Source organism: Augochlora pura, chromosome 8 (genome assembly GCF_028453695.1).
Source record: "Augochlora pura isolate Apur16 chromosome 8, APUR_v2.2.1, whole genome shotgun sequence".
Classification (NCBI taxonomy): domain Eukaryota; kingdom Metazoa; phylum Arthropoda; class Insecta; order Hymenoptera; family Halictidae; genus Augochlora; species Augochlora pura.
Window position 1 is genome coordinate 2,210,916 of NC_135779.1, and position 12,531 is coordinate 2,223,446.

The 12,531-nt window shown below is 42.2% G+C and overlaps 2 protein-coding genes across 6 annotated transcripts in view; one reads left to right on the forward strand and one right to left on the reverse strand.

Annotated features, from left to right (window-relative positions):
• LOC144474435 (uncharacterized) overlaps window positions 1–12,531 on the reverse strand; it is a 67,829-nt gene that overhangs the window by 39,361 nt on the left and 15,937 nt on the right. The window contains exon 1 of one of the 5 annotated variants that reach the window (XM_078189268.1): window positions 3,887–4,131. The exons of the other annotated variants lie outside the window; for them this stretch is intronic. The gene's annotated coding sequence lies outside the window, so the exon portion shown is untranslated. Of the gene's footprint in view, window positions 1–3,886; window positions 4,132–12,531 lie in introns of those variants that run through there. 5 annotated transcript variants of the gene reach the window in all.
• LOC144474441 (CIMIP2 protein CG18335) overlaps window positions 1–12,531 on the forward strand; it is a 39,374-nt gene that overhangs the window by 7,786 nt on the left and 19,057 nt on the right. The window lies entirely within an intron of this gene.

Sequence of the window (12,531 nt, forward strand, 5' to 3'; positions counted from 1 at the left end):
CCCACGTCCACGTGCATTCTGCTCTCCGGATACACGCGTGGCATTACGTCTGCGCCAGACATCAACGTGCAGCTGACGTCCTTTGGATGCACCCTTGCCAGTCTCTTAAAGTGAAACCCGCACGCGTCGCCGCGCGGCACCGGCGTTCCGGTGATGCGCCGTGCCGAGCAGCGCGAAGCTGGCCCGAGCGGAGCTGAAACGGTGCCGAGCGGTGGCGAGCGAAGCTGTGCGAAGCTGAGCGAAGCCGCGCCGAGATGCGGGCTCCGATGCCAGCGATACCGACCAGGAAACACGCCAGAACAATGAGAGACAATGATAACGCCAGAACCGCGGCTAATTAACTTTCAAGGTGGAATATTCAAGTGGGAACACGCTCCGCGGTAATCTCGGCCGTTTGTGCTGCCGATCGAAAAGCTTTCATTGCTCGTTTAACCTTTCGTGGGTTTAATTTAATCGTGCTAGCCACCTACAAACATGGCAACTTCACAGGCTGCGGCGCAGTCTGTGAAGCCGCGAGAATTTTCTGCGGCACATAGGCTGCTTTTACACGGAAAACACCCCAAAGGTTACCCCCGCGCAATGTGCCGGGCTTCGATTGATGTAAACATTGTAAAAATAAACTGTTGTTTGTTACCTTTTTTTTACTCTATTTCTGTGTATATTATATTTACTAGTGTTTTCGTAATATGTTGTATGTTGTATTCATAGTATGTTGTATTATGTTGTATTCATAATATGTTGTATGTTGTATTCATAATATGTGGTACGATGAAAAAATGAATACAACGATCTACTACATTATGACCTTCGCACAACCTTGATTTAAATAATTGGGATCAAATAAAGTTCCAATTACAATAGAATTCCGAATCAACTTTTTTTCGTTGAACCGAACGTCTATTTTTTAATTTTTATTCAATGTTACGATACGAACGTGAACTATTTGCTAGAAGGGTGCGCCAAAGGTTCGATAATTCGTCAAATAGGATGGGGCAACTTTCAGAATTGTTTTTTTTATCAGTATCGAGCTTGGTCTTGGTTGGAAAAAAAAGTCGCGGAATATTGGTAATTTCACGAGAAAGTGTTTCACAGTGAAAATGCTTGGCCTACCGAAACTAATATCACTGATCCAGAAAGTCTCTTGATCAATTAGCTAATATTAACCATGACCGTGGAACTCGACCGTGGAACAAACGTACGTTTCGCTGGAAAAATCCCTGAACTTTAAATGCACCGAAGCGGCGAACACGTGGGCGAAAGCCTTTCGACGTTTCAAATTAAATGAAACTTCTGCCATCTTCGATCCGTCGAAGAAACAACTTCTGCGACAATTTCCTCATAAAGGCATCCAGATAGATGTCGCAACAACATTTACCACTGAAAATAAAAAATGAATTTCTACGAGAAATGAATAAAATCGAAATTGAAACAAATCAAATTCGTACTCGAAAAACATAGAATGCTATAAACAATAAAGGAAAAAATTCGATGTCTCGTTTGATCCTAAATATTTTTGGAAGGTACTGCGCCGACGCATGCAGCGATATTCGCATCGATATTTCAATCTTTCGACTCGAGTCGCGACGATGAGTGCTAACGACAGTTGGTACGAAGTTAAAACGATCGTCCCGTTATGGCTTCACAACGTGAACGGTTTGAACTTCCGTTGTGACGTCCAAACCATTTTTTTCTGTCGCGTTCGTTCGGTACCCTATTATACAGGATGTTCCATCGTAGCATATTGTAACTGTCATACGCTTAAAATACACGCCGTAGAAAAAGAAACACAATCGATACACGTTCTACACAGAGCGTGTTACATTATTTTTTATTAAATTGCATCGCGTCCGCCGAAACGTTTCGTTGCTTTTTTAAACTAATTTACGTACATTCTTCACGGTACCAATTTCTCGCTTCACACCCTTTCCACCATTTTCCAATATTCTATTTGTAACATTTATCGAAGCCTCGTTGCACGAATACCCTATTAAAGAAATAAAACGGCTTGCGAGCCAATCTAACAATTATTACGAACAAAGCGCTTCTCGTGCAGCACACAGTGTAAACATTCGCGTTATTCGAAATTACAGCGTCCGTTCTCGCGCAGACTGTACGTAAATGCGGATTCTGAGGTAATTATTGTACCTGTCATAATGAAGTCAAGAATTTCGCGGAGGAATTCGTGTTGCGTGCCGCCTGTTGGTACGTGCTTTCACGGTGCCCGTTTTCGTCTCAGTTTTACTAACAGGAACGGCTACGAAAGAAGACATTGCCGAGTGTCTATTACGAACACCTAAAGATACGAAGGATGCGTCGATGTTTGCATGCGCATGTAATATTCGTCGTGAAAAATAATCATCGGAGAATACTCGTCCTTGAAGTTTCTTGTATGGAAAGCAAAAAAAAACAGAAACAATAGAACGTCTAATCTCAACATGTTTGCTACGTGTCGATGATGAAACTTCTTCATTCATAAGTCGTGTATAGATCGAGCTTGCGTAATAATTAGTCTAAGGGAAACCCAAGGTGATTAATGTTGACGGTGAGTGACTTTTAATGGGCTTTACCCATCCGACGGAGCAGGGGTAATAGGGGATAAAAACCATGACTTTATCATTACTTTGTATACAAACTATTATTTTATAGTGCAGCAATATAATATAAGTATAAAGATTATATTTTTATATTCTTATTTAAGATTCTGTAAAATTAGGAGGTAACTATGTTTAATAAATAAACGACACCTCTTTCCTCTTGATATGGCGATCGCAAGTGATTATTTTTCAATGGTGCACAGGCTCCTCAAAAGAAAATTCAATGAATAACAATTTCGCGTTTATAGTGCAATTTTGTCGAGGAACATACCGCAAAAAAAGGTGCTGAACTTGTCGCGAAAAATCCGCGGTTAGGTCCGCGGTATTATTTGCGATTAAATATAGCACACTAAGGCACCGTGTCTAATTTCGCGTCGGTGTGATCATCGTCACTCGCGTTATTAAGCTCCCCCACGTAATTGCGATACGTGGGTCGGGTTATGCGACAGGTAATTCGAAATGATTTTTCCTGGATCGTAATGACCGTAAACCAAGCCCCGTTCGAAAGAAAACCTGGACACTTAGCCGCGCAAGCGTTCCCGAGACATAATTGCGCCGGCAAACAGCACTAATGCCCTTGCTTTCTATCGCGAAACGTTTCACTTTTCTTTTCAGCGGAACGTGAACGCGTTCCCTCGTTCTGCTAATTCGTAGACGCCAATTATCATTCAAATGAAGCGATTGTCTCGGCGACCTACGTCTTGTTAAAAAAGACACATTCCCGGCATAATAAATTTCTACCGTGTGGCACGCATTAACAAGGATACGAACGTCGGACAAAAATATGATTATCCTAAAAAGCGGTGGACGTTGTTGAAATATGTATGAGAATATATGCGATGCTATCGTTTGTATTTAAATGATAGAAAGCCGTTTTTCGTTGCGCTCTGTGTAAATATTATTGTGAACAGTTCTGCCGTGAGAACGGCGTTCGACCTTCCTATCTAAAAGACTTCTATTGTCTCGTGTTTATATTTACTGTTGATATAGTCGCGCGCTTATATTCCTCCATCATTTGTATAATATTCTAACTGATCTCTGGATTTTATGCATTTATGCTGAACAAGTTAAAAGAAGAACAAACACACTTCCGTTTGGCTCGTGTTTGTTACAATTAAATATAGTTAGGAAACAGTAACTAAGTATTGTTTTATAATATCGTCAAAATGGTGTTTACAACTTTGTACAATGTCTAATGCTCGCTTGGATAAATAGGATTATCGAAAAATTTCTTATAGAAACATTTGTGTAACATTAAAAATTGTGGTGGTACAATGTTTATTATAGCAGACCTGAATTCGATTTCCCAGTTTCGCCTTTCGTCGCTTTCAAAGACACGGCGTCGCCGTATCGATCTCGTATTTTTATCCTGCATAACTTATTCGGTCAAGGTCACGTCCAACGGAACTAATTGTTTTCGCGGCTACTCGAAATAGTTCTCGGAAATGCGTTCCAACGAAGAACAGCGTACGCAGGAAAAAAATAGTCGAGGAATGGGACTCTTCCATTCGCGTACACGCGGCTAACGTCCGTCACGGTGAACTCCACCGTAGAAATTAAATGAAACTAATGCTTCTATTATTCCTCGGGCGACGTATAGTTAGGATACTCCTCCGTGATTACGTTGACTATAGAAAATTATAGCGTCGCGGTACCCGAAGTAACCGAAGTCACTGGGTTCGTCTTCGCGGATAAGTATAATGCGCCCAAGGTAAAAACAGCGCGCGTCTGGATATTGTGTAGCAGGAATCGCGGACGTCTACATAAGGGATCACTGAGTCACCAATCTATACCGAAGTAACTATTGAGTTCAAGGCCGCCGTTCTCACTTCATAAACGAATACTCTCCCGGCTATGCTACTCCGTGAAAATGTTATTCATCTTCCGCGAACAGAATCACCGTCGTTGCGGTTCGAACGCCGCACGGTGCGGCAAAACGACGGAGTTACGACGAAGTCATTTTTCGGAAAAGCGAGATGCCCCATTGCGCGCCGATTGTTTCGTTTAAAATGGCCGACTTGGAAGAAACGAACTTGACACGGCTGATGAATGAACAACGCCAAGGTGGAATAAATTTCACGGTGCCGCTTCTTACGTAAAACCGGCGAATCTTAACACGCCCGTCGGTTTTCACCGTGAACAGTTATGGTTACAGTTGTCTGATACTCTCTAGTTGAAAATTAGAATTTCATAAACACGGCACACTGCTCGGGTACAGTACTCCAGATACCAGAGTAATGGGGACTATGGTGGTCGTGGGAACTCGGTGGTAACATTTTCCATCCAACGAGTGCTTCGATAATATTTATTAAAAATTCAGTCTAATACGAATACAGCTTCGAACCATTCCATAACAGAAAGCAACGATAGACGATGTTAGCTCAGGTTTCCGAATTTCTTGGACCAGCTGACGCGTTAATGCTGTACGCTTAGAATTTGCGGCAGCGTCGTTATCTAGAGCCGAGTACTTCTTGATTCGCATGTACAGTGACTCCCAAAAGTATTCGGACACTTGTCTGACTTCTAAAAACTAGTCTGAAAAAATCCTTTACGGTATATTAAATCAATTTAATTTTTAAAACATCTTTAGATGCATTAACACATCAAGATATCAAATTATATTTACAAGTGTCTTATACATAACTGTTCACTCCCATAAAATGAATTCAGTCATATAAGTTGCAAGAAAAAATACATACTATAAACGATTGTAAATAAAGAATAATTTTTAAACTAGCGAACTTCTTGAAATATATTGTCTTTTTTATATTTTTTCAATTACGTAGCTAACGTTCTATACTACATCGAAAATTTGTTGTATCTTGAGAATTATTTATATACTCCACTTTAATATACCGTAAAGTATTTTTTCCTTTTAATGTGTATAATTTGTTTAAAGTGACTGAATACTTTTGGGCGTCACTGTATATAGAGGGCATGATCGTGCGCAGTCGTCGTCAGCTGGCCAAAGGGAAGACAGAAGACAGGCGCGAGAGAAAAAGAGAAGAGTGCGTCGCGTCGCGCGTACGCGCGGCTCGGCGCGGCCTGGCGCGTCGCATCGCGGTTCGCGATTTGCGCAAACGTCTTGATCGCTTGTGTACCAGGCGAACAGAAGACGGCAGCGTGTACACGCGGCGGCGTGTGTCAGCATCGGACCACGTGAGCGCGTTGCAGAACGCCGCGGGAGCAACACACGCGTGCGTGACGGCTGAGGGACACGTGAACGAAGCGGCGAGGGTGCGCTCGCTTGTCGCCGCGCGTTCGAGAGTCCCGAGCCCGCGAGTTACGCGCCGTTCCACACCGCCAAAGCGGCCACGTGTGCACAGCTTACCTGCGTGGTCGAGCGGTCGGCCTGTCAACGATTCGGGAAACAGAATGTGGCCATTGTGCGGGCGGCGATCCGCGGAAATGGAAATGAACCGGTGCGGCCGGGTTCCGGGATACCGCCGTCATTCCACCGCATAATGGGATTATGGGAGACTGCTTTGACCATCTGTCCTTCCGGATTGTCTCCGCTAATCGTATTTTGATTTCGTTCAATCCTTTCGATGGCTTCTATCGAGTAGAGCAGTGGAGCCCATTACTATGGGGTGACCAATTACTGTGTTTTCCGTTTTATCAATAATATATAAATTTTATCTACATATAAATTATATATAAATTCTATTTACATATAAATTTTATTTTCATATATTTAAAAATGAAAATTTATAGTTATATACAAATTAATTTTATATTTATCGAATAAAGACATTCAATTAAAAAATAAATGAAACAGAAGAATGCAGAGATTTAGTGTTTCATTCGATAAACATAATTATCTCCGAAAACAAACCACAGTAATAGTCACCCCACAGTAATGGGGTGATAATACCACTTTTCGTGATATTTTGAAAATAATTTTTGGAGATCGCGTGCCTTTTCCCCTTTCGAGTGGTAATGCAAGAGATGCAACAATATATTTTGCGTTACCATTATGAACATTCAAAGTCGTTTCAATAGGGTTTAAAAGAATCGTATTCGCCGACCAATTTCGTCGTCCGTTTTTCAATCTATTTCTAAAAACGAAGCCCTGATGGAAAACCTAACCGCATCATGCGCGAGGGCGCACTTTACCTCAGAAGTCATTAAGAAAAGTTAGAATGCAGCTGGTCGTTGGTTTACCAATTAACCGAAGAAAATAATAAAAATTTAATATAAAACTTGAGACAAATCTAAATTAAACTGTAAATATTGATCGTTAGAATAGATACTATTTTTCAGAAAGCGTAATGTAAACTGATAAGTTGTTCGATGTCAAGGATTCAGTATTCTACGTTCATTCTACCAATTATTGTCATATGTACGTCGCAACAGCTATCTTGAACAATGCACGTGCTGTGTTTCTTGGGTTAATTAACATCATCTCTTAGACAACGCTTTCAAGCCTTTTATCCGGAAAGAAATTTCACACTACAGAAAATAGGGGATAATCCGGGAGAGCAAAGTGTTCGCGAAGCATGATGGGACCGACGAAACTTTCCAACTACGTAACTTTTATCGAACGGCACCCGAGCTATATGCAGCATAGCGCTGTCACAATAATAAAGCACTTTGGCTGCTTTTCCGGCAAACTGTCTCCGAATATATCGCTGTCTCCGTGAGTTACCGTTGTCGTATTTCAACAGTTTCATTATACTCTATTACAACTGAAAAATAAAATTCTTCCGCGTCCTAAAATTCAAACTAATATTTCAACGCTCTTACCACGATCTATCGCAGCCTACGAAAACTAAAAAGACGCAATAATAGAACATATCCTGATGATGAACGAAGCAGTATAAAAACTTACTGATAAATCTACACAAGTAATGTCGTCGCCAATACATATATCTTTAAAAGTAATGAATATAAGCTTCTATTAAAAATTTATTATAAAACACATTTATAATAAATGTATGTCAGAGAGGGAGATAAGATAGTCAAAGTGTTAATTAGAAGTAAAGAACTTGAGAACTGTACGAATCTTCTGGAGATGATATTTTGATATGATGAGATTATTTTTGACAAAGTTTCAAATTTACATTCTATCTTCTATGGAAATATACATTAAATTACTTCGAACGTCATCTTTGGTCCAAAAAGATGGATGACATGTTATACTGTAACGATTTCTCGAATAAAAATCTATTTTTTTAGGATGCTACGGCGATCCTGCCGAATTGGTCTACTTACTTGTCCAATAAAAATATTGGTGCTTTGTATACTTTAGGTAATGGAATATAGACTCGAACTAAAAGGTCTACTTCGCCCTGACCAATTGAGAACAAAGCGAGGAATAACTGCACAGTGATTCAGCCTCGTTGAGCAACCTGGCGATTCTTCGGGAGCAATAAGGTTGCACAGAGTCCTTCCGCGAACAAATTGACTTGGAGGAACGTATCGCGAGGCGCGATTGTTTACTTAAATTTTGTTGCTTAATTTATGGCCTGGAATGCGTTCTTCTCGCGGATCCGTGTCGATCGCTCGATCTTGGAGCAAGACGAAAAGAAAGAGGGAAAGAGAGAGAGAGAGAGAGAGAGAGAGAGAGAGAGAAGGAGAGATATCACCGGTGGCACACCGTGTCCCTGAACTCGATACTTTCGCCGCCATTGTGCGCCCATTGCAAAAGCATTTTTGCATCGACGCGCCGCGGGCAAAGTACGCGCGCGCGCGCGTCTGCTCGCGCCACGCTTTAAAACGAGCCAATAAATTAATGTTACCAGGCGAACAGGAACCGAGGAGCCCCGGTCCGGCGGTGCGCTTTTGCAAAAAACCTATTGTTAACATGCTGCCCTGTTAAGTATGTAATAATGTTTCAACAATCCGGCGTGCTATTCAACAACCGTTTTTGCAATGTTCATTTGCATGTGGCCGACCGTTAATAGCGATAACGCTCCGCGAGCGCAATATTAATTCCGCCGCGTGCAAGAGAGAACGGACACATTGGTCTCTCTGGGCTTCCTCGTTAACGTAGATAACAGCAAACGTTACTGCTCCTTGAACTTCACTTATTTCTTCGTTTTTTTTTTTTGTTCTCCCCGCGTCTTTTTACGACGTTGCCGTAAAGAAGTTTCTGCCACTTTATGGTACCTTGATCTTGAGTGTTCCGTATTGTTCGTTTCTGTTTTCTATTTGTACGTAATTTACAATGTTTGTTGGGCGTTCGCTGGCTCGGTCGCGGGAACTGGATTAAATTGTTATACGGTTCGTACGGATCGGATTGTTAATTAATTTCTGGCTCCTAGTGGTTGGTAGGGGATTATAAGTTTGGCATATTATTCGCTTGGGCGCTGAAATTGTTCGTTGTTCGAGGTGCAGGTACGCGAGGTACTTTTTAGAATTCGTTGCACTTTTTTTTAGAGTAGATTATTCGATCAAGTATCCTCTGTTATACCGAGCGATTTAAATCATTTCTAGATTACCACTGTTCTTTTATTTGAAATATTAAGTACTCTATACGCTTTATGGATTATTGGTACAGTTCAATTACGTTACAGGTACAATTTAGTATAATCGATCAACTTGTACTTAAATTGTTAAAATTATCGAAGACGGATTGAAGCTTTTATTTATTTCGAAGATTACTCGATATATAATGTCAATAATTATCGACCGCTTGTTGCAACTAAATTTAACTTTCCGATTGAACAGCTGACAAAGAAATTCGATTGTCAAAATTAAAATGAAAAATATCAGTTAATAAACTGTGTAAACAGATTATAAGAATTCTACAATTTTTATTCAAGTCAAGTATCTTCCGAATCAATTCCCGTAGAAACAAATTCTTATTTAAATAATAACCTACTGGGATAAATTGATATCAATGCAAATTTTTGTTCCACTGAATATTTACGCGGTAATGTCGAGTAAAATTTGACTCGTTAATCCTTACCTCTTATCCGTCGCCCGAATAAACCGAAAGGGTTAAACGCATTCATGCCGCACTTAGCAGACACCCTCGGCCGAGTCACCTAATACCCTTTCAATCGCACCCCGTGCTTAATCGGGCCCGGCCGTGTCACAATAAAGGCCGAAAAAAAGAGATTCGTCGGATCGAGTAACGCCCCTGCGGAGCGGTGAATGGCTCGGAGGTGCGCAGCTGCGCTCGAGCCCGCTCCGGAGCGACGCGTGCAGTCCGCGTGTGCACGCGGCGATCGGAATTCCGCTTTCCACGTGGGGGCATATTTTCTTGGCTTTTGTCCGCACTCGGAAGCGAGCGCACGGACATCGTTGCGCTCATAAATAAGGCATAACCGGCGTAGGCGACCGGAGCGGAGAGAGCCACAGCCTGCGCCTCTTTGCTCGCGCGTGTCCGTGCTGCGGAACGCGCGTCCTCCGCTTCGTGCACGTCGCGGTGTATATGCGGACAATGAAGGTGGAAGAGCGCGCGGGTCGACCTCCATGGAGAAAAGCGTCAAGTGGCCACTTATAGAGCACGCTTTTCGCTCGGTGTCTGTACGCTCGGCGTCGCAGTCTATTAATGCGCTCGACGCACAAGCGTATTTATACGCGCTCGCGGTCTTCAGAAGGAAGGCGTGGGCAGACCCCTGAATCTTACACCCTTCCATCGGCCGGCCACTGTTCTTTTCTTAATCCCTTAGCGTGATAAGGTTATTCCTGGCGGATACGTTGCGTCAAGTGTCCGCGTGTCACGCTGCACAACGTTATTATCGATTCCGCTCGCTCCGCAGCTCTTTAACGGCGACTTCCTTGGGCCCCGTCTCGAAAGTCGTAATGAAAACTACTTGGTCCGTATACTGTCGTCGTTTGAGCCTTCCACAGGCCAAGCCGATTACCTTCCACGTTTTGAAATATTTTCAATCGAGGCTCGTCCAATTTTTCTTCATTTTGCAGTCAAAATTAAAATGCTTGCTCCACCAATTCCCAGTAAATTAATATTTACCTAATAGTCTAGAGTAGCTTTTATAAAATTAACATTCTACGATTTAATCCTTTGCGAGCGTATGCCTACTTTCAGCCACCAAAGCCCAATAAGCACTAAACATCTTTAAGACGTCTTATTTCAGACCAATATCTTCTGAACGACCTAGAAACATCCTAGAAACGTCCTGCATTACGAATCAAGACGTATTTGTGCTATTTGGAAGCTATTTATTCATTTTTCAATTTTTACATGAAATCAAAACATATTATCGTGTTACGCATATCTAAACTTAAAAAACGAATTAATAAATGTTGCTTGTTCTATTTAATCCTGCATATCATGTATTACTGTTCGTCCGACGATTATGAATTCCTAGCAGCACGACACCAATGTATAAACTTAACAAGACCGCAAAGGATTGAAACAATTAATTCGCATTTTCGTAATTGCCGTCGGACGATCATTCCCGTTTTACCACAGATAATTCTGGAATAAGGTCGAAGATAAACGGTTATTTGTTTAGTCTCTCTCCGGAGTTAAACCGGTAATTTCGATCCTCGCCTCTGCGTCGCCTGTTATTACACGTTTAGCTCTGTCCTATTATACAATTCTTCGAACCGCCTATTTTCTGTAACAACCGTATCGTCTCCCCGTTGCCCGCCATAAACAAGACATTGTTATTATTATTCGTCCAGTTTGTTTGTACGGGGGTCCAGCTTAATCTTGTAACCGATACCAGCGACCAACAAGGCAACCCGATCTTCGGGACCGGCGTAAATTCACCTTAAGCTTCCAGGAACAAGTGGACGAGTTGCCGCGAGTATGTTAGACCACTTTGTTGCCACGGCCGTGCACAAAGTAGCATCACGCGAAAAAGGGTCGATCGTAGTTCTGCGATTCGGCCGACGTCACGAATGCGCTGGATGGCTTTAAGTCGCGCGCGAGTCGCGGAGGCCGCGGCGAGATTGAGGGGGGAAATCCGGTTTTACCGTCTTCGAAAAATTCGTTTCTCTTCTGCTATAATCGATGGCAGCGTGCGCGGCAATTATGCTTTAATGCTGTCCGATGGAAATCTGTTTTTGCCAATTCATTTCTAATTAATTAATATGGACGGTTGTTCCAGTGGAAATAAACGCAATAATCGTCTTGACGCTGTTTCCGATCGCTAGTGATCGTCGTCAGTCTTCGTCGTTACTTTAGGCCAATAGCAGCCGTTGGTTGCGGTAGTGGGTTTGTCAGTAGGAGGGGAATGTAAACAGAAAAGCGCCTTCTTGTCACGCGAGGGCATATGTCTCTATTGAGATGTCTCTACCTAAAAAATACTTGATGCATCGCTTTAAAATCGCAAAGCTTTTCTATCCAACAATTTTCCATGGAACGCATAATTTGATAGTTATTTAACTCTTTGCGCTATAACATCTTTCACAGCTACATTACCTGACACTTGTTTGTAACTGATAAATTCTTGTGCGACCCAGATAATTTATATCTTGTTTGTAATTCAGCTTTACTTCAATGTTTAAATATTGCTAACAGAAGGGTGGAATTTTATTTCAATCGAACACGCTCGAGTAATATCCATATTTAGTAGATCACGTTTTAAATTTTCATATGTATGCCGGAAGGATAAAGCACAGGAACAATGCAAAACATTAAATTCATATTTTAAAAAATCTGAATTACAGGAACGCGCGAATGATATTTTCTGCGTGATCAGGTTCACGGTTTTCGAGCGAACACTTTTTGCGGGAGGCAGTGCTATCCGGGTTACGATATGTTTACCGGACACGAAGACCGGCCCCGTCGCGGATAAGGCGGACGATGAAAATTATTTATTAAACAATAAAATAGCCCCGGCGAGAGAGCCCGGCCAGGAAATTACCGCGACGGGGAAACGGTTAATTTCGCGGTGGGCGAAGGCGCGCACGAGGCACGACCTAAACGCGTCGCCGATAATATCGTAATACGGTGGAAGTATTTCGCCTTAAAAGCGTGACTCGGCCTCCGGCCGTATAATCATAATTCCACGTG